Source organism: Zalophus californianus, chromosome 4 (assembly GCF_009762305.2).
Source record: "Zalophus californianus isolate mZalCal1 chromosome 4, mZalCal1.pri.v2, whole genome shotgun sequence".
Lineage (NCBI taxonomy): Eukaryota > Metazoa > Chordata > Mammalia > Carnivora > Otariidae > Zalophus > Zalophus californianus.
In genome coordinates, this window is record NC_045598.1 from 20,503,741 (window position 1) to 20,525,497 (window position 21,757).

Below are 21,757 nucleotides of genomic sequence, written 5' to 3' on the forward strand. Positions count from 1 at the left end.
TCATGATCCCAGGGTCGTGGGATCGAGTCCTGCATCGGGCTCCCTGCTCAGTGGGGAGCCTGCTTCTCCCTCTGCTTCTCTCTCTCTCTCTGTCTCTCATGAATAAATAAATAAAATCTTAAAAAAAAAAAAAAGAATAACTACAATGGATTAAAACATTTTCAATCTACCGGGGTGCCTGGGTAGCTCAGCTGGTTAAGTGTCCAACTCTTGATTTTGGCTCAGGTCATGATCTCGGGGTCCTGGGATCAAGCCCCTGCAGTGGGCTCCATATGGCAGGGAGTATGCTTGAGGATTTCTCTCCCTCTCCCTCTGCCCCTCTGCCTGCCCGTGTTCTCTCTCTCGCTCTAAAACAAATAGATAAATCTTTATTTTTTCTAAAGATTTTATTTATTTGTCAGAGAGGGGGGAGAGGGAGGGAGAGAGAGAGAGAGAGTGTGTGTGCGTGCACGCACAAGCAGGGGGAACAGCAGGCAGAGAGAGAAGCAGGCAGAGGGAGAAGCGATGGGGGACTCAGTCATAGGACCCTGGGATCATGACCTGAGCTGAAAGCAGGTGTTTAACCAACTGGACCACCCAGGGGTCCCAAAAGATATCTTAAAAAACAAAACAAAAAAACCTCTTAAAAAACTGAATTAATATGTGTTATTAGGTGTAAAGACACCAAATCACAAAGATTCAGTATTAAAAAAATGTAAAATTTCTCATTAATATTCCTTATATAAGTTTTTCAATTTACAAAATCTATGAAAATCACAAGGTTGGCTAGTACCTCAAGAGGTATTATATCTAGTTTTCTGCCTCCAGGAACATGATCTTCAATGTTACCCCACTTAACACATATTTACTGAGTTACTACTAAACAAAGGCCCAAGTCCTGTAGATGTATAGAGATACAAGAAATAGTTTCTATTTAAGGAGTTCAGTCATATAGGAGAAATGAGAAAAGTGCACAAATATAAAGCAAAATAAAGAGTGATGAAGTTATGGTTTACTTCTGGTTAAGTAAGTCACAAAAGCATCACAGAGGAGTGTCATGTAACTGGACATTAAAAATAGGCAGGGATTTGGATATACAAAGACAAGGAGTATTATATCTGAGGTGGATAGACAATGTGAGCAGAGGCACATAAGCAGAAAATAATGAGACATCTCTGGGGAATGAAGATGAGTACATTATTGCAAAAGTAATGAGAAGCAAGGCTGGAAAGACAAGTAAAGCGAGATCACAGAATCTTAAACAGGCTGAGTTTATACTTTAGTCAGTAAGTGATGAGAGTCACACAACTGGAGTTACAGATTACAGAATATTTAGGAAGATGCTACACATCTCACTTAAGCAGAGTAGAAGAGAATAGAGCTGGAGAGGGAGACAAGGATTAGGGACAAGAGTCACGGCAAAGGTAACAACGGATCTGAACTTGAGTAGTGGGAGAAAAAGACATGGAGGGACCTAAGAGTCTAGGCATGAAAAGAGATAGGGAGTTCAGGAAAGTCAATAGTAACTAAAGCCTTACATCTGGATGAACTGGGAAAACAGTGGAGCCAATGCTTGGGTTTCGGCTTGGGTCATGATCTCAGGGTTGTGGGACGGAGCCCCATGTCAGGCTCTATGCTCAGAGCAAAGTCTGCTCATCTCTCTCCCTCTACTCCTACTCCACCCTGCTCTCTCTCTGTCTCTCAAAAATAATAAATAAAATCTTTTAAAAAAACAAAATGTACTGGGGTGCCTGGGTGGCTCAGTTGGTTAAGCGGCTGCCTTCGGCTCAGGTCATAATCCCAGGGTCCTGGGATCGAGCCCCGCATCGGACTCCCTGCTCAGCAGGGAGTCTGCTTCTCCTTCTCCCTCTGCCTGCCTCTTTGCCTACTTGCTCTCTCTCTGTATCTCTCTGCCAAATAAATAAATAAAATCTTTAAAAAAATAAAAAATAAAATGTACTGAATAATTGAGTGAATGAATAGAAATATTCAAGTCAGAATAAAGGGCAGCAAGTCAAGGGATTTGGAGGTGAGAAATGAACAGAAGGTAAGCTTAGCCTTCTCATTTTAACGTATGAGGAAGTCAAGGTCCTGAATGAAAATGCTGCCCAGGTGTGCAAAATATTTTTCCTAGAGAAGCAAAGCTTCCATCATTAAAACATGTATAAAAAATATAAAATCCATCCTTAAAACCTGTAAGCATGTCTCCCAAGCAAGAAAGAGACAAGCTGTATCAATCTGACTATAGGTTCCCAAAAGCAAACAAAGAAAAGCTGGAGGTACAGAACGGATGGATACCCAGGTAGAGTGATCCGACAGAAATTCTGGGACTGGGGTTCAGAAGTGAAAATACAGATTTGGGAGTTTTACTACATGTAGGTTGTAGTTAAAGACATGAGAGAGATGACCTCCCAATACAAAAGCGTAAACAGAGCGGCAAGGTCAGAGGACAACTTAGAGACTGAGAAAGAAGAAATCATCAAAGAAGGCAGGAGAACCAGAAAAATGCTTTGTCATAAAAGCTGAGTTTCCAGAAGGAAGGCACGCTCAAGATCCTTCTCTTCTTCCTTGATCCACATATCTGAACCATCAAGTCCTATCCGCTCTACCTCCAAAATATACACTAACTACATACATCTACTTCTCTCCATTTCTTTTTTCACCAACCTATTTCAAGTCTCTATCATTACTCAGACATCTGCAATAGCCTTCTATTACTCACTGCAATCAGTTCCTGCCTCCAGATAACTCATTTTCCTTGCAGCAACTGGATTAATCTTTTAAAAATGGAAATCATATGGGGCACCTGGGTGGTTCAGTCAATTAAGCGTCCGACTCTTGGTTTCAGCTCAGGTCTTCATCTCAGGGTCATGAGTTGAACCCCGAGTCAGGCTCCAGGCTGAACATGGAGCCTGCTTAGGATTTTCTCTCTCCCTCTCCCTCGGCCCCCCCTCCACCCCTTGCTCACACACACTCTCCCCACCTCCAAAATATATCAAAATAAAATAAATGGAAATCATATCATATATATCTACCCCCTGCTTAAAACTCTTTAAGTGACTGAATATTGAAAGATATTATGGTGTTACAATGCTAACATAATTATGTTCCAGGGGCACCTGGATGGCTCAGTCGGTAGAGCATGCAACTCTCGATCTTGGGGTTGTAAGCTCGAGTCCCTAGTTGGGTTTAGAGATTACTTAAAAATAAAATCTTAAAAAAAAATTATGTTCCAATGGGGGAATACTTGTATTTTAGAGATATATGCTGAAATATTTACAAATGAAATGAAGTCTGAGATCTGCTTCAAAAGTAATAAGGGCAAATACATCTGAACTTATTCTATGAAGCTAGTATTACCCTGATATCAAAACCAGACAGATTTTGGGGCACCTGGGTGGCTCAGTGGTTAAGCATCTGCCTTCGGTTCAGGTCATGATCCTGGGGTCCTGGGATTGAGTCCCGCATCGGGCTCCCTGCTCCATGGGGAGCCTGCTTCTCCCTCTCCCACTCCCCCTGCTTGTGTTTCCTCTCTCATTGCGTCTCTGTCAAATAAATAAATAAAATCTTAAAAAAAAAAAAAACACACAGATTTTCCCCTGTAAGATCAGGAACAAGAAGACTATGATGTCCACTCTTTTTTTTTTTAAACATTTAACACATTTTTTTTTAAAGATTTTATTTATTTGACAGTTAGAGAGCACAAGTAGGCAGAGTGGCAGGCAGAGGGAGAGGGAGAAGCAGCCTCTCCGCTGAGCAGGGAGCTGGATATGGGCTCGATCCCAGGACCCCGGGATCATGACCTGAGCCAAAGGCAGCCGCTTAACCGACTAAGCCACCCAGGCCCCCATGTCTTATCACTTCTACTTAACAGTGTATTAGAGGTTATAGCCAGATCAATCAGACAGAAAAAGAAATAAAAGGCATAAAACTGGAAAGAAAGAAAGAAAACTCTATTTGCAGATGACATGATCTTATATATGGAAAACGCTAAGAAGGGGTGCCCGGCTGGCCCAGTCGGGGGAGCATCTGACTCTTGATCTCGGGGTCATGAGTTCAAGCCCCATATTGGGTGAAGACATTATTAAAAAATAAAATCTTTTAAAAAAATGCTATGGGAGGGCGCCTGGGTGGCTCAGATGGTTAAGCGTCTGCCTTCGGCTCAGGTCATGATCCCAGGGTCCTGGGATCGAGTCCCGCATCGGGCTCCCTGCTCCTTGGGAGCCTGCTTCTCCCTCTGCTTCTCCCTCTCTCTCTCTCTCCTCCTCTGTCTCTCATGAATAAATAAATAAAATCTTTAAAAAAAAATAAAAATAAAAAAATAAAAAATAAAAAAATGCTATGGGGGCGTCTGAGTGGCTCAGTTGTTCAATGTCTGCCTTTGGCTCAGGTCATGATCCTAGGGTCCTGGGATCGAGCCCTGCCATCAGGCTCCTTGCTCAGCAGGAAGCCTGCTTCTCCCTCTCACACACCCCCTGCTTGTGTTCTCTCTCTCGCTCTGTCAAATAAATAAATAAAATTTTTTTAAAAATTTAATTAAAAAAATAAAAATTAAAAAAATTAAATTAAAAAAATGCAGAATCCACACACACACACAAAAACAACCCGCTAGAACCAAGGTAGCAGAATAGAAGATCAATACACAAAATCAATTGTATTTCTATGCACTAGCAATGAACAATCCAAAAATGAAATTAAGAAAACAACTTCATTTACAATAGCATCAAAAAGAATAAAATACTGGTGGGCCTGACTGGCTCAGCAGGTTGAGTGTCCGACTCCTGATTTCAGCTCAGGTCATGATCTCAAGGCTGTGAGATAAGCCCGGGGTCCAGTTCTATGCTGGAGTAGAGGATGATGCTTAAGATTCTCTCACTCCGGGGCGCCTGGGTGACTCAGTCGTTAAGCTAAGCGTCTGCCTTCGGCAAAGGTCATGATCCCAGCGTCCTGGGATCAAATCCCGCATCGGGCTCCCTGCTCAGCGGGGAGTCTACTTCTCCTTCTGCCCCTCACCCTGCTCATGCTCTCTTGCACTCTCTCTCAAATAAATAAAATCATTAACAACAACAACAAAAATGGAACGCCTGGGTGGCTCAGTCGGTAAAGTGTCTGCCTTTGGCTCAGGTCATGATCCCAGGGTCCTGGGATTGAGTCCCACATCGGGCTCCTTGCTCAGCAGGGAGCCTGCTTCTCCCTCTGCCTGCTTATGCTCGTGCTCTCTCTTTCTCTAACAAATAAATAAAATCTTAAAAAAAATTCTCTCTCTCTCTCCCTCTGCCCACCCCCCACTCATGCACTCTCTCTTAAAAAAAAAATAGAATAAAATACTTAGGAATAAAATAATTTCAAATGCATTCATACTATACTGTTTGTCATTAGAATCAAGCTTTAAACAGGTGATTGAGGCTGTGTGACCAAACATTGCTTGAGGATTAGCGTAGAAATACACAAATATGTTGGTATAAGTACGAAGTTTTTAGAAATTTGTATTTTTGGGGGTGCCTGGGTAGCTCAGTCAGTTCAGTACCTGACTTTGGCTCAAGTCATGATTGCACGGTCCCAGGACTGAGCCTGAAGTCAGGCTCCCCATTCAGCAGAGTCTGCTTGTCCCTCTGCCCCTCCCCCCACTCATGCTTACGTGCTTTCAAATAAATAAAATTTTTTTAAAAATTTCTTTTACAGGGCGCCTGGGTGGCTCAGTTGGTTAAGCGACTGCTTTCAGCTCAGGTCATGATCCTGGAGTCCCGGGATCGAGTCCCACATCGGGCTCCCTGCTTAGCAGGGAGTCTGCTTCTCCCTCTGACCCTCTTCCCTTTTGTGCTCTCTCTCATTCTCTCTCTCTCAAATAAATAAATAAAATCTTTAAAAAAAAATTTCTTTTTCAGGGGCGCCTGGGTGGCTCAGTCATTAAACGTCTGCCTTCGGCTCGGGTCATGATCCCAGGGTCCTGGGATCGAGCCCCACATCGGGCTCCCTGCTCAGCGGGAAGCCCGCTCCTCCCTCTCCCCCTGCTTGTGTTCCCTCTCTCGCTATATCTCTGTCAAATAAATAAATAAAATCTAAAAAAAAAAAAAAATTTCTTTTTCAGGGGCACCTGTGTGGCTCAGATGGTTGGTTGAGCATCCGCCTTCGGCTCAGGTCATGATCCCAGGGTCCTGGGATTGAGCCCCACGTCTGGCTCCTGGCTCAGCAGGGAGCCTGCTCTCCGTCTCCCTCTGCCTCTCCCCCTGCTCATGCTCTCTCTCTCTCTCTATCTCTGAGTCTCAAATGAATAAATAAAATCTTTAAAAAAAATTTCTTTTTCAGGAATCCTGTTAAAATATTCAATATAAATACAGAGATACAGATTTGAGAATTAGTCAGAACACCAAGAACTAAGAACAAAACAATGACTCCCACCCATTTAATGCTCACAAATCACCATACCTGAGGTAGTTCTGAGATTAAAAAAAAAAAAAATACGAATAAATTTAACAGAAGGACAAGACTTGTATGCTAAAAACTACAAAACATAAAAAAAAATTAAAGACTTAAATAAATGAACAGACATCCCATATTAATGTATTGGAAGATTTAATGTTAAGATGGCAATACCCCCCAAGTTAATTTGCAGATTCAATGAAATCCTTATCAAAATCCCAGCTGGCTTTTTTTGCAGAAGTTGACAAGCTGGGCCTAAATTCAGGTGGAAGTGCAAGCGATTCAGCATAGTCAAAACAATATTGAAAAAGAAGGCCAGGGATGCCTGGCTAGCTCGGTCAGTGGAGCACGCAACTCTTGATCTCAGGGTTGTGAGTTAGAGCCCCATGTTGGGTGTAGAGATTACTTAAAAAAGTACAATCCAGGGTGCCTGGGTGGCTCAGCTGGTTAAGTATCCACCTCTTGATTTCGGCTAAGGTCATGATCTCAGGGTCCTGGGATCAAGCCCCATTTCCGGCTCTGCTCTGACCATGGAGCGTGCTTAAGATTCTCTCTCCCTCTCCCTCTGCCATAACCACCCTCCGTGCTCTCTCTCTCTCTCTAAAATAAATAAGTAAAATAAAAATTTTTTTTTTTAACAAGGCTGGGCTTAAACTCATGACCCTGAGATCAAGACCTGAGCTGAAATCAAGAGTTGGATACTTGGCGCCTGGGTGGCTCAGTCGTTGGGCATCTGCCTTCGGCTCAGGTCATGATCCCAGGGTCCTGGGATCGACCTGCATCGGGCTCCCTGCTAGGTGGAGAGCCTGCTTCTCCCTCTTCCACTCCCCCTGTTTGTGTTCCCTCTCTCGCTGTCTCTCTGTCAAATAAATAAAATCTTTAAAAAAAAAAAAAGAGTTGGAGGGCGCCTGGATGGCTCAGTTGGTTCAGCGACTGCCTTCGGCTCAGGTCATGATCCTGGAGTCCCGGGATCGAGTCCCACATCGGGCTCCCTGCTCAGCAGGGAGTCTGCTTCTCCCTCTGACCCTCTTCCCTCTCGTGCTATCTCTCACTCTCTCTCTCTCTCAAATAAATAAATAAAATCTTAAAAAAAGAAAAAAAGAGTTGGATACTTAACCGACTGAGCCACCCAGGTGCTCTGATCATGCCCTTTAAAGCACAAAAGTTTTTAATTTTGATGAAGTACAATTTATCTATTTTTTCTTGGTTTGTGCTTTTAGGTGTCATATCTAAGAAACTACTGCCTAATCTAAGATTGTAAAGATTTACACCTATGTTTTCTTCTAAGATTTTTGTATTTTTAGACTTTATATTTAGGCCTTTGATCCATTTTGAGTTAATTTTTATGTATGGTGTTAGGTAGGGTTCCAAATTTATTCTTTTGCATGTGAGTATCCACCTGGGGCAGGGGGCAGGCAGTGGGGTAGGAGGAAGTTATTACAAAGGGGCAAGAGGAAAGATTTAGGGGTGATGGATATGTTCATTTTTTTGACTATGGTGGTGGTTTCACTGGTACATACGTAAGTCAAAACTTATTAATTTTACATTTTAAATAGGTGTGCTTTATTGTATGTCAATATTTCTTTTTTTTTAATTGTTTTATTTTGAGTAGGCTCCACACCCAACGCGGGGCTTGAATTCACGACCCTGTGATTAAGAGTCACATGTTCTGTGACTGAGCGAGCCAGGTGTCCCTTAATAACATTCCAATAAAGGTTATAAAAATAAAATAACAGCACCATTAACTCAAGTATTTAAAATGCTGGAGTTCTATCAGCCAGACAGTAATTTTTTTTTTAAAGATTTCTTTTGGGGCGCCTAGGTGGCTCAGTCATTAAGCGTCTGCCTTCGGCTCAGGTCATGATCCTGGGGTCCTGAGATTGAGCCCCCCATTGGGCTCCCTGCTCAGCGGGAAGCCTGCTTCTCCCTCTCCCACTCCCCCTGCTTGTGCTCTCTCTCTCTCTCTCTCTCTCTCTCTCTCTCGCTGTGTCTCTCTCTGTCAAATAAATAAGGAAGGAAAGGAAGGAAGGAAGGAAAGCCAGCCAGCCAGCCAGCCAGCCTGGGTGGCTCAGTGAGTTAAGTGTCTGCCTTCGGCTCAGGTCATGATCTCGGGGTCCTGGGATCAAGCCCCACATCGCGCTCCCTGCTCAGTGGGAAGCCTGCTTCTCCCTCTCCTGGTCCCCCGCTTGTCCTCTCTGTCAAATAAATGAATAAAATCTTTAAAAAAAAAAAAAAAGAGAGAGAAAGATTTTTAAGTAATCTCTACACCCAACATGGGGCTTGAACTCACAACCCCAAGATCAAGAGCCACATGCTCTACCAACTGAGCCAGCCAGGAGCCCCAATAATTTTATTGTTTATCTTTTATTTTATTTATTTGTTTAAAGATTTTATTTATTTATTTGAAAGAGAAAGAGCAAGCACAAGCAGGGGGTGGGGGCAGAAGGAGAAGCAGACTCCCCGCTGAGCAGGGAGCCCATACCAGGGCTCCATCCCAGGACCCTGAGATTATGACCTGAACCAAAGGCAGATGCTTAATCCACTGAGCCACCCAGGCACCCCCATGTTTTATATTTTTAAGTAAACTCTACCCCCAAAATGGAGCTCAAACTCAGGACCCCAAGATCAAGAATAGCATGCTCCAAAACAAAAACAGAGTACCATGCTCTGAACTCTATCTTCGGGTTGTGCATTTGAGCCCCAGGTTGTGTGGAGGGATTACTTAATGAAATTAACAACAAAAAAAACCCCAACCAATTTTTTCCCCAGAGAATTCATTTAGAAACGTAAATAAGAGGGTGCCTGGGTGGCTCAGTTGGTTAAGCAACTGCCTTAGGCTGAGGTCATGATCCTGGAGTCCCAGGATCGAGTCCCACATCGGGCTCCCTGCTGAGCAGGGAGTCTGCTTCTCCCTCTGACCCTCCCCTCTCTCATGTACTCTCTCTATCTCATTCTCTCTCTCAAATAAATAAATTAATTTAATTTAATTTAAAAAAATAGAAACATAAATAAGAGAGTTATGATATAGGCCCCTTTTATTTATTTATTTTAATTTTATTTATTTATTTGAGAGAGAGAGAGGAGAGCACAAGCAGGGGGAGTAGCAGAGGGAGAGGGAGAAGCAGGCTCCCTGCAGAACAGGGAGCCGGATGTGGGGCTCCATCCCAGGACCCTGGGATCACGACCCGAGCGGAAGGCAGTCACTTAACCAACTAAGCCACCCAGGTGCCCTGATATAAGCCCCTTTTAGATAAAGATGTATAAACAAAGGGGTCCCCCAGGGACTGATGCTGAAACCTATCCCAAGTAACATTTTTAGAAATTATCTAGAAAAAACTATCTAGTGAAATCTCTGTTGGCAGATGACTCTATAGCAGTAGCTAGAAGTATGATGGTACAAAGTTGTGTTGAGAAATGTGGAAAATAGCTTCCATGTATATAAAAAGAAGGTAATACAGTAATGGAAAAATAGTCCAAACTATAACTATCAGATGATGAGCTCTAAGCTACCTGTTACAATATATAAGAAAAGGGTTTCAGAGTCCCTAGACTTATCCTGAATACAGCTACAAAACGCAACAAATTGCTGGCTGTCATTATGAAAGCTCTGGAAACACAGAACACATTATCCTGCCCTTGTACAAACCAAAGTGTATCTGTACCTAGGATAGAATGTGCAGTTGTGGTCATCACTGCACAAAAAAGGTAAAACAGATAGAGAAGGCCTATAAAGGCATCCAAAAAGACCAGAGGAGCTTCCGTATGCTTACAGATTTTAAAAAAATAATACACAGGGGGGCGCCTGGGTGGTTCAATCAGTTGGGCATCTGCCTTCAACTCAGGTCGTGATCCCAGGATCCTGGGATGGAGCCCCATGTCGGGATCCTTGCCTCAGCGGGAGCCCGCTTCTCCCTCTCCTTCTGCCTGCTGCTCCCTCTGCTTGTGCTCTCTCTCTCTGTCAAATGAATAAATTTTAAAAAATCTTAAAAAATAATAATAATATATAGGGACACCAGGGTGGCTCAGTCAGTTAGGCGTCTGCCTTCAGCTCAGGTCATGATCCCAGGGTCGTGGGATCAAGTTCAGCGTCAGGCTCCCTGCTCTGTGGGGAGCCTGTTTCTCCCTCTCCTTCTGCCGTTCCCCCTGCTTGTGTACACGCTCTCCCTGTCTCTCTCTCTCTGGCAAATAAAGAAATAAAATCTTTAAAATAAAATTATAGATAGATAGGACACTTTAATATACAACAAAGAGGATGTGAAATGGTAAACACAGATTCTGCATCAAACCTTAGAAATTAGAAAGCAGTTAGAAGGGGTGCCTAGGTGGCTCAGCTGTTAAGCATCTGCCTTCGGCTCAGGTCATGATCCCAGGATCCTGGGATGGAGCCCCGTAACGGGCTCCCTGCTTGGCAGGAAGCCTGCCTCTCCCTCTCCCACTCCCCCTGCTTGTGTTCCCTCTTTCGCTGTCTCTCTCTGTCAAATAAGTAAACAAAATCTTTTTTAAAAAAGCAGTTAGAAGTATAAAAAATAAAGTATATTATTATTTAAGCCCAAATTTTTTATTTTTTTAAAGATTTTATTTATTTATTTGAGAGAGAGAGAAAGCACATGGCGGGGAGGGTCAGAGGGAGAAGCAGACTCCCTGCTGAGCAGGGAGCCCGATGAGGGACTCGATCCAGGGACTCCAGGATCATGACCTGAGCCGAAGGCAGTCGCTGAACCAACTGAGCCACCCAGGCGCCCAAGCCCAGATTTTAGACTCAGATAGGAGTTTTATGTCAAAAAAAAAAAGGAGGGCGGGAGGAGAAGGAAGGGAGGGAGGAAGGCTCTGAATTCTAGTACCAATTGGCTTAGCTGTGACCAAGGGCATGTTACTTAATTTCTTCAGGCCTCACTTTTCCCATCTGTAAATAACTAATTTGAAGGACACTGTGAGGAGGAATGTGCACACTGCCTGGCACATAGTATACACTTGCTACCAAGCAGCTACTGCTTTTATTAGGACTAATAAAAAGTAATAGTTTACTACCCAATCCAGCATATAAAGTAATAAAACTCATTACTCAGATGAGGTGTATAGAATATAAGAAAAAATAATTTATATAGTCTAGATAAATGCACAGGTAACATTTCCATAAGAAATTCCTAAGAGAAATTATGAATTTTGGGCAACACAGTCCCACGTTTTGAAGCTGACATTTTCATCCCTTTCCCACAAGCAGAATTCAGGGCTAGATAGATGATGTATCCAACCAAATATGCCATTTCCTAATTTACAACAACTGTTAACATTTATTGAGCACTGGACTAATGATAATGATGTCATTCAATTCTTCTAATACCCTTTGAGATATACTCTGTATTTTACAGAAAAATTACACAGGTCTCCATTTTACACATGAGAAAACTGAGGTTGAGCCATTGCCCAAGATTACATACAGAGCCAGTAAGTGTAAAGAGGTTCATCTGAACTCGGATGGACTGACTCCAGAAGCTACACTCATACGTAACCACAGAATTATACTGTCTCCTACTATGCAAGAAATGTTGGGTGTTGGATATTCAAGAATGAGGTAAATGATGAAAGACTGCACAGGAAGGAAATATTAAAAAATGATGCCCAGGGGTGCCTAGGTGGTTCACAGTTAGGTGTCTGCCTTCGGCTCAGGTCATGATCTCAGGGTCCTGGGATCGAGCCCCACATCGGGCTCCCTGTTCAGCGGGGAGTCAGCTTCCCCGTCTCCCTCTGCCCCTCCCCCGGCTTGTTCTCTCTGTCTCTCTCTTGCTCTCTCTCAAATAAATAAAAATCTTTTTAAAAACTAGATAAACAGGGGCGCCTCGGTGGCTCAGTCCCTTTGGCTCAGGTCATGATCCTGGCGACCTGGGATCTAGCCCCGCGCTGGGGCTCCCTGCTCAGTGGAGAGCCTGCCTCTCCTTCTTCTTCTCCCTGTTTGTGCGTGCTCTCTCTCAAATAAATAAATAAAATCTTAAAAATAAATAAAGATGCCCAAAGAGGCCAACCCAGCCAAGATCACTGCCAGCTACTTAAATTTAGGATGGCCAAAAACATGAATACTGAAACAACAAAAACTGATTAACGTGGATGTGACAAACCTAATAGAAGAAAGGAAGCCTAAAAATCCCTAAACTATGGTCTCAGCTATGGTAAACAAAATGCAGAGAAAGAGGAAAATAAGTCAAAATGCTAACTGGTAGTGGGGCACCTGGGTGGCTCAGTCGGTTAAACGTCTGACTCTTGGTTTTGGCTCGGGTCATGATCTCAAGCTCCTGGGATCACGCAGCAGGGAGTCTGCTTCTCCCCCTCTCCCCCTCCCACCCCACTCTCCTGTGCAAGCACGCGCTCTGTCAAATAAATATTTTGAAAATAAATAAATAAATAAATAAATAAATGCTAACTGGTAGGATCATGGATGATTCTTACTCTCTGCTTCATACTTTTTGAATTTGGCCAATTTAAAAAACAATTTTTACAAAGAGCACTCATTATTTTCATAACTGGAAAAAGGCAGAAATAAAAATAAATCTGAGGTAACTTTCACTCTTTATTCACTTCTGATAGTGTAATTTGCTGCAATGAGCATGTATTACTTGTGTAATTTCAAAGAGATTTTAAAAACAAATAAATCTAAGGTATTAGAAAAGGGAAGTAAATTACATGCAAATACCAAAGCAAAAAAAAAAGGATGTGATATAAGATTAAGCAAATTAAAGGAGCTGCAGTTTGTTGGAAAGAACTCTAGATACGTATCAAAAGACCTGGGTTCATACTGATATACACATCAATGTGGATGAATTCCAAAAATTTTACATAGAACACGAGAATTCAGACACAAGAGAGTACATAGGGTAGAAGTCAAGAACAGGCAAAATTAATTTGTAAGGACAGAAATCAGAACAGTGGTTGCCTCTAAGACAGTGGGTACTGACTGGGTGTGTGAGGGAACACTGGAAGGTTATGGAAATGTTCTATCTCTTCACTGGGGTGTTGGCTACACATGTGTTTACACTTGTCAAAACTCATCTGATTGGGGCGCCTGGGTGGCTCAGTTGGTTAAGCGACTGCCTTCGGCTCAGGTCATGATCCTGGAGTCCTGGGATCGAGTCCCACATCGGGCTTCCTGCTCAGCAAGGAGTCTGCTTCTCCCTCTGACCCTCTTCCCTCTCGTGCTTTCTATCTCTCATTCTCTCTCTCTCTCAAATAAATAAATAAAATCTTTAAAAAAAAAACTCACCTGATTATATACTTGCATTTCTGTCCATTTCACAGTATGTAAACTGTACCATTAAAAAATCTGACTAGGGCACCTGGGTGGCTCAGCTGGCTAAGCGACTGCCTTGAGCTCAGGTCATGATCCCAGGGTCCTGGGATCGAGTCCCACATCAGACTCCCCTGCTCTGCAGGAAGTCTGAGTCTCCCTCTCCCTCTGCCTGCCACTCCCCCTGCTTGTACTCTCTCTGTCAAATAAATAACAAATAAAATATTTTTAAAAAATTTAAATAATTAAAAATCTGATTAAATTCAAAAAAAAGAAAAAAACCTCACTAAAAATAAAGGACAGGGGCCCCTGGGTGGCTCAGTCGGTTAAGCATATGACTCTTATTTCAGTTCAGGTCATGATCTCAGAGTACTGGGATCAAGTCCTGTTGGGGCTCTGTGCTCACTGCGGAGCCTGCTTCTCCCTCTGCCCCTCCCCCACTCTGTGCGCACTCTCTCTCTCTGCTCTCTCTCAAATAAATAAATACAATCTTTCAGGGGTGCCTGGGTGGCTCAGTCGTTAAGCATCTGCCTTCGGCTCAGGTCATAATCTCAGGGTCCTGGGAAGGAACCCTGCATTGGGCTCCCTGCTCAGCGGGAGTCGGCTTCTCCCTCTCCCAGTCCCCCTAGTTGTGTTCCTGCTCTCTCTCTCTGTCAAATAAATAAATAAAATCTTTTAAAAAAATAACAAATAAAATAAAATCTTTCAAAAAAATTAAAAATACGGACGCCTGCGTGGCGCAGTGGGTTAAACGTCTGCCTTTGGCTCAGGTCATGATCCTGGGGTCCTGGGACCAAGTCCCACATTGGGCTCCCTACTCAGCCTGCTTCTCCCTCTGCCTGCCGCTCCCCCTACTTGTATGCTCCCCCTGCTTGTGTGCAGTCTCTCTCACAAATAAATAAATAAAAATAGTTAATTAACTAATTAAAAAAGTAAAAATAAAGGACAGTGGGCTGGGAGGATGGGCAAAATGGGTGAAGGGGAGTGAGAGGTACAGGCTTCTAGTTATGGAATGTATAAGTCACAGGGATGAAAGGTACAATGTAGGTAATAAAGTCAAAGGTATTACAATAGGCCTGTTATGATACTTGTAGTGAGCATTAAGTTATCAAATCATTACATTGTACACTTGAAACTAATGTAACATTGTGTGTCAACTATGCTTCAGATAGATAGATAGATGATAGATAGCTAGAGGCCACAGAGTACAATGAAGGGAGAAAAAAGACAGTGTTCAACTCAAATCTGCAATTATTAGTTGAGTGACTTTAAGGAAGTTACTTAACCTCTCTGAGCTTGTTTACCTATAAAATGTAGCTACTAACATAATATAAAACTTATCTCAAGTGCGGGGGAGTGACTGTAATGGCATATACCAAAGCCGGAGCACCGTGTTTTGCGATTTTTCACTGCAAATGAATGCTAAAGGAGTTTTAAAAGTAAAAAGGGGCAAAATTGTTCTACTTCTCACAATTCCACAAATGACTCTGGTATCAGGAATACTATTCTTTAAAGACTATCAATATTCTACAAAGGGAAATTTAGAGTTCCCAATTGTGAACGGCAAGGAACATTCATGGGCATGACCTAAGACCTCCTTCTACACAGTTAAACACAATTTCTCAAGATATGATTTAAGAGAAAGTTTTTTAGGGGCACCTGAGTGGCTCAGTTGGTTAAGTGTCTGCCTTCGGCTCAGGTCATGATCTCGGGGTCCTGTGATCGAGTCCCACATGGGGCTTCCTGCTCAGTGGGGAGCCTGCTTCTCCCTCTGCCCCTCTTCCCACTCGTGCGCTCTCTCTCTCTCTCTCTCTCTCTCAAAAATAAATAAATAATTTTTTTAAAAAGAGAAAGCTTTTTTATTTTTTTATTTATTTTTAAAGATTTTATTTATTTATCTGACAGAGAGAGAGAGAGAGAGCACAAGCAGGGGGAATGGCAGGCAGAGGGAGAGAGAAGCAGGCTCCCCACTGAGCAGGGAGCCCCATGTGGGACTTGATCCCAGGACCCCGGGATCATGACCCGAGCTGAAGGCAGTTGCTTAACCAAGTGAGCCACCCAAGCACCCAAGAGAAAGCTTTTTAGACTGCTTTTTAGTACTCAGGGGAGAAAAAGGTCTCACTTTTGAATACTTGAGAGTAAAAGAATTGTTATTTTACTATGTCACTTACATAATTTAAGTATCCCCGTAAGCCACATCATATATATGTATTTATATATGTATGTGTGCATATACAGACACATATTCACTCAAATTGGAACTAAGCTGAACCACTGCTTCTTTTCAAAAGGGCTTCTGTATTCTAAAAATAAGAAACATACTTCTGTTCAACTGGAATTAATCTTACAACTAAGAGAGTATGCCTCAGACTCCCATATTTTACCAGAAAAGAAAAACAGCTTGAAAAGTAATATTACAGGCAAAGTTTAATAGCCTCTCCCATCAATCTCAAATTATTTTTCTTTATTGGTGTGTGGAAATCATGAAGAGCAAATTTTTCTGAGATATTTCTATATCTGAACATTATTTCCTCTGCAAGCATTCAACAATTCTTGTTTCTATTCTTCTCTTTTCTAATTCAATTCTGTTTGGTTTCTAAGTTAAGAAGTGTGTTTCATTTGCATAAATGGTAACTATTCTGAGATACCATTCATAACTATACATTTGAATTCTCCAGAGTACCATTCACAACTTCAAATGGAAGAGGAAAAAACTCATTCAACATCACTTTAATGGTGACTAAGACATGAATGATTATAATGTTATATTGTGGAGGATTGGTCAAAGGAGAGTGAAGTCCCCAAATGTTACTACTAACTTGTAATCACTTTATGAATGCCCCAAGGGACCAAGAACCATTGCCTTAACCAATCTACCTATGACAAAAAAATACTGAGCTCGGAAAAACATGTCCATTAACTTAACATAATTTTTTTAGAGTTATAAAGTATCTATGCAGGGCCATCAAAAATTATCAAAGAAGAATCCTGACAAGTCCTGGCAAGTCTTCTATAAAACCAACGCTGACTTTTCTCTATGCGTTAAACTTTTCAGCTGTGAGCTTTTCTGAGAAAATCTTTTATGCAAGGTAGTAATAGTCTAATTCTTTACTCCACTAATCAGCGGTAGAAACTAAATTTACATAGATCTGTATAAATAATTCAGCTCTCTATCTGTACTGCTCGAATATATTTTTTTTTTTTTTAAGATTTTATTTATTTATTTGACAGAAAGAGGGAGACATCGAGAGGGAACACAAGCAGAGGGAGTAAGAGGGAGATTCCCACTGAGCAGGGAACCCGATGCGGGGCTCAATACCAGAACCCTGGGATCACAACCCGAGCCGAAGGCAGATGCTTAACGACTAAGCCACCCATGCTCCCCTGCTCTAACATATTTAAACCAAATAAAATAAAATTTGAACAGAAAATGAAAATAATGGGGCTATTTTAAGGCTGTCACTTCCAGGTTTCCCTCATTTTTTTTTTTAAGATTTTATTTATTTATTTGAGAGAGAGTGAGGGAGCTACCCAGGTGCCTCTGAAGATTTTATTTATTTGTCAGAGAGAAAGAGAGATAGAGAGAGCACGAGCAGGGGGAGCAGCAGGCGAAGGTAGAAGCAGTCTCCCCGCTGAGCAAGGAGCCCCATGAGGATGCTGGACTCAATCCCAGGACCCTGGGATCACGACCTGAGCCAAAGGCGTGGAGCCACCCAGGCATACCCTCATTTTTCTTTCTTATCCAAAAGTCATAAACAAGAGATTGTATAACTAGAAAGAAGGAATAAAAGGAGAGTGTATACCTAAGAACATCTACATTTACTTCCCTCTATGATTCCACCACCCCTATCCTCTATATAGTAGTTCTCAACAGGGGGCAACTGTGCCCCCTTGGAGATGTTTCACAATATCTGGAGACATTTTTGGTTGTCAGAGCTACTGAGAAGAGGGTACTAATGGGTAGTGAGTAAAGACCAGAGATGCTGCTAAACATCCCACAACGCACAAGACAGCCCTCCATAATGACAGATTATCCCCCCAAAATGTCAATAGTGTCAAGGTTGAGAAACCCTTAAGAAAGACCTACCTCTCAGAAGACAATAAATGTTTGCTGATCTGAACTGTAAAGACCATGAATTGGAAGAAAAGCAAAACCTACAAGAATGAAGTAGAAGACAGAGGTCATGGTTTAAGCATTATTAGCATCTACTAAGCCTTTACTGTGTGTTGAGCACCAGTCATAACAAAAATGAACAATTCAGTTCTGCTCTTAAGGAGCTCATGGTCAGGCAGGGAGAAGAATTTTGCAATTTGTCTAGTATCAGATTTGACAATCTGATAAATATTTTAACAAAGGAGAAAACAAGGGCACCTGGGTGGCTCAGTCGGTTAAGTGTCTGCCTTTGGCTCAGGTCATGATCCAGGATCCTGGGACCAAGCCCAGAGTCGGAGTGGGGCTCCCTGCCCACTCAGTGGGGAGTCTGCTTCTCCCTCTCGCCCCTCCCCCTGCTCAAGCTCTGTCTCTCAAATAAATAAAATCTTAAAAAAAAAAGAGAGAGAGAAAACATACAAAGGAGTCACTCAATTTTTCCTGGGAAGGCTTCATGGAAGAGATGACATCTTAGCTCAGTTCAGAAGAGTAGGAAGTGTCTTATTTCATAGCTTATAAGCCTCTTTCCAAAACAAAGAACCATTCATTTCTTCAGTCAACAAAAAGTTACAGAACACCAATTATGTTCCATACATTGTGTTGTGTGTTGGAGACACATTCAAACTAAACCTTCCATTTTACCCCTTGGCATCACTGGTGCCCAGCAGCCCCCCTCTCTCACCCAAATCTCAAACAATTATTGCATTTTGTACCTATTCCCAATTTAGCAACTGTCACCCTAATCAGTCTTACTAAGTAAAACCACTATCCCAGAAATAAAACTTTCAGTTGCCTGTAGACACAGACTCTGTCTAATCCTGCCCAAGTCGCAAAATCATGGCAGAGTAACTAACTAGCAATGAACTGACTATGGGTCCAGATCTACCAACTGTGTCAGTATCTTGGAAAGCCCTTTTGCTGGGGTACTTGGGTAGCTCAGTTGGTTAAATATCCGACTGCTGATTTCGGCTCAGGTCATGATCTCAGGGTCGTGAGATCAAGCCCTGCATTGGGCTCTCCACTGGGCATGGAGCCTGCTTACGATTCTCTTTCTCTACCCCCTCCTGCCCCCACCATCTCTTAAAAAAAAAAAAAAAAAAGCTATTTACTTTATGAAAAACTCTGGGTCCTCTTCCACCCTACCTAACGCATGCCAGGACCAGCAGCAAAGTAACCAACATATAGGGGCACCTGGGTGGCTCAGCTGGTTAAAGCATCTGACTCAGTTTTGGCTCAGGTCATGATCTCAGGACTGTGGGATCAAGCCCTGTGTGCCAGTGTGGGGTCTGCTTGTTTCTCTCCCTCTGCTGCTCCCCCTCCCACTTTCTCTCTCTCTAAAATAATAAATAAAATCTAAAAAGAAAAAAGAAAACAGTAACCAACATATATTTATTGAGCACCTACAATATGCTTATGTCAATGGTTCTCAACCCGAGCTGTGTAGTGACATCAGAGCTCCCAACCCAGATATGAATTTTTAAATTTTATTTATTTATTTGATAGAGAGAGACACAGCGAGAGAGGGAACACAAGCAGGGGGAGAGGGAGAAGCAGGCTTCCCACAGAGCTGGGAGCCCGATGAGGGGCTCGATCCCAGGCCCCTGGGATCATGACCTGAGCCAAAGGCAGACGCTTAACGACTGAGCCACCAAGGCGCCCCCAGATATGAATATGTCTTAATGGTAAATTCTAATGCAAGACAAGTTTGATGCATTACAGAATACAAAAGAAGTACAAGACACAGTTCCTGTCTTGAAGAGCTTATCCACAGTCACAACAGAGTACCTTGGAAAAGGATGTTAGTCCACCAACTGTAGTTCTTTTGCAATTCTATCAGTGCTTATAAAATAGAAGAAACTTGGGTAGTCTGGATAAGAATTGCTCCTATCACCTAGTCCAGTCATACACCAAATCCACCTGCAACTCCTGATATGCTGTTCTATCTCCCAGACAGTAAAAGTACCATTTGCAGGAACTATGGAGACACCCCAAGTAGGAGGATGAATTTGAGGCCCACAAATCAGGAGGCTACGGGGTATCCTGAAGGCCAGAATCTCTCAAATTCATGCTGTCATGAGGCTTTTTTTTTTTTTTAAGATTTCTATTACTTGTCAGAGAGAGAGAGAGAGAGAGAGAGAGAGAGAGAGAGAGAGCGAGCGAGCGAGCACAAGCAGAGGGAGGGGCAGAGGGAGAAGCAGCCTTCCCCGTGAACAAGGAGCCCAATGTGGGACTCTATCCCAGGATCCTGGGATCATGACCCAAGCCGAAGGCAGACGCTCAACCAAGGTTTCCCATGGGACCTCTTTTAAAGAGAAGAAATAATTCTTTCACCTCCAACACCACCAGTCTACCTCACTCTATAGCTGAAGTGCCCAAGAAGAGTAAAGAACACAGTTTTTTTAATTTGCTCCTAGAGGACCTGGCCATTTAAAGAAATTACCCAAATTCATAAAGCTGGTAAATTCAAATTTCTCATATAACATACACTTAAAATAAAAATACTCTAAATTAAATATATTTTAGTAAACTCCTTACCAAGATATTCAAACTGTGGAAACTTCAAAAATTAAAAATAAAAAATATTGTTAAGTAAACTCTACCCCCAAAATGGGGCTTGAACTCACACTCTCAAGATCAAGCATCACATGCTCTACTGACTGAGCCAGCTAGGCGTCCCAAAATTAAAAACTTTTCAGTCGGTAGAGGATGCAACTCTTGATCTTGGGGTTGTGAATTCAAGCCCCACATTGGGCACAGAGCTTACTTTAAAATAAATAAATAAATAAATATTTTTTCAACCTAAATCCTACCCAGCAGTGATGATGACCTCATACTAAAGACCACCCTGAAGACAGAATGAGCTTTAATATCTGCAAACAAATCTACAGATCCTCACCTGATTAGTCTTTCTCTGAATTATACAGAAAAAGGTATAATTTTTTTTTTAAGATTTTATTTATTTATTTGACAGAGATACAGCGAGAGAGGGAACACAAGCAGGGGGAGTGGGAGAGGGAGGAGCAGGCTTCCCGCCAAGCAGGGAGCCCGATGCGGGGCTCGATCCGAGGACCCGGGGATCATGACCCAAGCCAAAGGCAGAGGCTTAACGACTAAGCCACCCACGTGCCCCAAAGGTATAATTCTCTTAATTGTTACACAAAAACTGGTGAGCACAAGACCCTATAAATTACTTTTTTAAAAAGATGTGTGGGAAAAAATAAAAATAAAAATAAATTAAAATTAAAAAGAAGGGTAGGGTGCCATTCAAAGATCTAAAAAAGGGAAGAAGGAGGGTATTAAAAGGTAAATTTGAGGGACGCCTGGGTGGCTCAGTTGTTAAGTGTCTGCCTTCGGCTCAGGTCATGATCCCAGGGTCCTGGGATGGAGCCCCGCATCGGGCGTCCTGTTCAGCAGGAAGCCTGCTTCTCCCTCTCCCCCTGCTTGTGTTCCCTCTCTCTGTCAAATAAATAAATAAAATCTTAAAAAAAAAAAAAGTAAATTTGGGTACTTAAAAGAAAAATGTACATTGGCACGTATTAATTATAATAAGACAATTACGTGAAAGAAGCACATGAACAAAAAGTGTCTTCCATGTACTACTGTTTTTAGGACCCACAGCTTTGAAATTAGTTTGGTTTACAATATTTTTCCTTGTAATTGTCCTTGTCATCATATAACTTTTATCCAAACTTATATGGACTCATATAAGTTTTACCCATTTATCCACAATCCCTTAACTTCAATTCCAAAATCTAAAAGGCTGTAAAAATAAGTTTTTCATTATTCATTTGGTAGCAAAACGCAACATGAAATGACATGAAGCTATTTATAGTATTCACTTATACCAGTTGGTGCGAACATTTACTATAGAAATGGTAATGTGTTTGATTACAAGGTGCTGCCCCTCACCTCTCCGGGATGTTACATAACAC

At 42.2% G+C, this 21,757-nt stretch overlaps 1 protein-coding gene across 3 annotated transcripts in view; it reads right to left on the reverse strand.

Moving 5' to 3' along the window:
* WASF2 (WASP family member 2) overlaps positions 1-21,757 on the reverse strand; it is a 74,844-nt gene that overhangs the window by 50,309 nt on the left and 2,778 nt on the right. The window lies entirely within an intron of this gene.